Source organism: Nicotiana tabacum, chromosome 23 (genome assembly GCF_000715075.1).
Source record: "Nicotiana tabacum cultivar K326 chromosome 23, ASM71507v2, whole genome shotgun sequence".
Lineage (NCBI taxonomy): Eukaryota > Viridiplantae > Streptophyta > Magnoliopsida > Solanales > Solanaceae > Nicotiana > Nicotiana tabacum.
The window spans coordinates 99,043,558-99,047,711 of record NC_134102.1 but is presented as its reverse complement, the minus strand read 5'-3'; positions in this window follow the sequence as shown (position 1 = coordinate 99,047,711).

The window sequence follows — 4,154 nt, the reverse complement described above, 5'->3', positions numbered from 1 at the left end:
TAGCAATCACAAACGTCGGCCTCGACCCAACTAAAGAAGCACGAGTCTGACGAAGATGATGATTATGGGGTCCCTCGATCCTTCATAGTCCCCGATGATTCCGACGCTACCAAATCAACGATCGAAGAACTGGAGCTAATCATACTAATCAAACATCTGCCCGAACAAAAGGTATACCTGGGCACGAGGTTAAATCCCGAGCTCAGGAAAAAGCTTATTCAATTTCATATAACTAACATGGATTGTTTCGCTTGGTCCCATCTTGACATGACAGGGATCCCACTGGAAATCACTACCCATAGACCAAGCTTGGATCCGAAGTTCCATCCGGTGAAGCAAAAATAAAGACCCCAGTCCGAGGTTAAAGATGCTTTCATCAAAGACGAGGTAACCAAGCTTCTTAAAATAGGATCCATCCGTGAAGTAAAATACCCTGAATGGTTAGCAAACGTAGTAGTGGTCCCTAAAAAAGGAAACAAACTTAGAATGTGTGTAGATTACAAGGATCTAAATAAAGCATGCCCCAAGGATTCTTTTCCTTTGCCTAATATCGATCGCATGATCGATGCCACGACCGGCCACGAGATCCTCAATTTTCTCGATGCCTATTCCGGGTACAATCAAATACAAATGAGCCCGGATAATCAAGAAAAGACTTTGTTCATCACTAAGTATGGTATCTACTGCTACAAGCCATTTAGATTAAAAAATGTTGGTGCCACTTATCAACACCTAGTAAATCGGATGTTCGAAGAACAAATAGGGAAATCTATGAAAGTTTACATTGATGATATGCTAGTTAAGTCCCTGCGAGCAGAGGACAATTTAAAGCACTTGCAGGAAACTCTCAGTGTATTGAAGAAGTACAACATGAAGCTAAACCCAAAAAAAATGTGCATTCGGGGTCGGGTCGGGTCGGGTCAAGCAAATTTCTCGGGTTCATGTATCTAACCGAGGAATCGAGATTAATCCTGACAAGATCAAAGCTATCGATGGCATCACGGTGGTAGACAGCGTAAAGGTCGTGCAGAGATTAACCGGGCACATGGCCGCCCTGAGGTGATTCATCTCGAGGTCCTTCGATAAAGGCCACTGATTTTTCTTGTTGCTAAAGAAGAAAAATAATTTCACATGGACCTCGGAATGCCAACAGGCCTTGGAAGAGCCTAAACGGTACTTATCGAGACCGTCGCTGCTTCACACACCAAGGGCAGGCGAACAACTTTACTTATATTTGGCAGTATCGGAGGTAGTGGTAAGTGAAGTCCTAGTCAGGGAAGAATGAGGTACGTAATTTCCCATTTATTATGTCAGTCGGACCTTAGGTGAGGCCGAAACTAGATACCTCCACCTAGAAAAATTAGCGCTTGCTTTGATAAGCGCATCTAGGAAACTAAAACCATACTTTCAATGTCACCCCATATGTGTTGTAATAACTTATCCACTTCAAAATATTTTGCATAAACCCGAGCTTTCGGGACGGTTGGCCAAATGGGCCATAGAAATCAGCGGGTATGATATCGAATATCGACCCTGAACAACAATTAAGTCTCAAATTTTGGCAGACTTCGTAGATGACTTCACACCGGTCCTAGTACCCGAGGTCGAAAGAGAACTATTGATAAGTTCGGGTACGTCCTCAGGAATCTGGACCCTCTTCACGGACGGTGCTTCGAACGCGAAAGGGTCCGGGCTCGACATCGTACTAAAACCACCCACAGGCAACGTGGTTAGACAATTTATTAGAACTGTGAAATTGACTAACAATGAGGCCGAACATGAGGCCATGATTGCAGGTCTCAAACTAGCCAAAGGTTTGGGAGCAGAGGTGATCGAGGCCAAATGTGACTCCCTCCTCGTAGTGAATCAGGTTAACGGAACCTTCGAAGTTAGAGAAGACCGAATGCAAAGATACCTGGATAAGTTACAAGTAACTTTGCACCGATTTAAGGAGTGGACCTTGCAACATGTGCCTCGAGATCAGAATAGTGAGGTCGATGCTCTCGCAAACTTAAGGTCATCAATCGAGGACAACGAGCTCGATTCAGGGGCCATCGTGCAACTCATGAGATCAGTAGTCGAAGAAGGTCACGCCTAGATAAATTCCACAAGCTTGACCTAGGATTGGAGAAATAAGTACATAGAGTATTTGAACACCGGAAAGCTTCCCTCAGATCCGAAAGAATCTAGAGCCCTACACACGAAGGCAACACGATTCACTTTGACCAAAGATGGAACCTTGTTTAGAAGAATGTTCAATGGTCCATTAGCGATATGTCTGGGACCGGGAGACACCGAGTACGTTCTAAGGGAAATTCACGAAGGCACTTGCGGAAATCACTCTGGTGCTGAATCATTGGTTCAAAAGGTAATCAGAGCCGGCTACTACTGGATCGACATGGAAAAATATACGAAAGAGTTTGTTCAAAAATGTGACGAATGTCAAAAACATGCGTCAATGATTCACCAACCCGGAGAGCTACTCCATTCGGTTTTGTCACCATGGCCATTTATGAAATGGGGAATTGACATCATCGGCCCCCTTCCATTGGCACCAGGTAAAGCTCAATTTATTTTGTTCATGACTGACTATTTTTTTAAGTGGGTTGAAGCACAAGCTTTCGAGAAAGTTAGGGAGAAGGAAGTCATCGACTTCATTTGGGATCACATCATATGTCGATTCGGGATGCCATCCGAAATTGTGTGATAACAGGAAACCGTTCATCGGCAGCAAGGTAATAAAATTTCTCGAAGATCATAAGATCAAAAGAATCCTATCAACACCTTATCATCCTAGCGGGAACGGGCAAGCCGAATCAACCAACAAAACCATCATCCAAAATCTTAAGAAGAGGTTAACTGACGCCAAAGGAAAGTGGAAGGAAATTCTACCCGAAGTTCTTTAGGCATATCGCACAACCTCGAAATCCAGTATCGGGGCTACCCCATTCTCATTAGTTTATGGCGTCGAAGCTCTAATACCTGTCAAAGTCGGAGAGCTAAGTATCCGGTTCCGATATGTAACAAAAGAATCAAATAACGAAGCCATGAATACGAGCCTAGAACTATTGGACGAAAGGCGTGAAACCGCCCTTATCCGATTAGCTTCCCAAAAGCAACGAATCGAGAGATACTACAATCGAAGAACTAATCTTCGATATTTTAATGTCGGGAGCTTAGTGCTAAGAAAAGTCACCCTCAATACCCGAAATCCTAATGAAGGAAAATTGAGCCTGAATTGGGAAAGACCGTACCAAATTCTCGAAGTCACCAGAAAAGGGTCTTATAAGCTCGGAACAATGAATGGGGAATAACTACCAAGTAATTGGAACATATCTCGCCTAAGACGGTACTACTGCTAAGGTACGCTTTTTTTTTTCCGTTCCTTTCCTATTTTTAGATTAACACATACATGTGGTCGACAAGAAATGACGACAGACTTTTTAGCAAATGTCACAAAGTCCTTAGGTCTAAATGCACGTGTTGCACTCTTTTTTCCTCAGACCGAGTTTTGTCCCAAATGGGTTTTTTGGCAAGGTTTTTAATGAGGCAACGATGAATCGTGCTAACTTAGAATCAAGCCCGATTACGAATCGGCATCGGAGATCAATTCGACATTATCCGAGGTTCCTTTGTAATCAACCTCGAATACTGGGGGGCTACCCTCAGATATGCGTTATCTTCGAATATCAACTCTAGAAAGGAAACTAATTCATAAAGGGAGGATCTCGATAAATAGGATTTATTGTAAGGGTCAAACGGTCAAATCGAACCGTGCCCGTATAGATTTCTCGAACCCTACTTCGATCGAGAATAAAGAGAAATATGTTCCTTACAAACATCTTATGCTTTAAAAATTAGAAAAATTTCTTTTATCTTCCTTCTTTGCAAATAACTTCGTACTTCCGAATATAAACAAGCCCAAGGGCAATACTTAACCGGAATACGAACGATCTCTCCCTTACTTGGGGACTGCCATCTGACTCAAACAGCCCAAGTCATCGGGTCTCGGGAGAAAAAAACCTAATAGGCAATGCCCCGATTTCTAAAAGTCACGACCACCCCACTCGGGAACTACTATCTCGAGCAATCCCAGATAAAACGAGAAAACAAGCCCAATGGGTAACTCCCGAACTAAAAGGCTAAGTCCAATT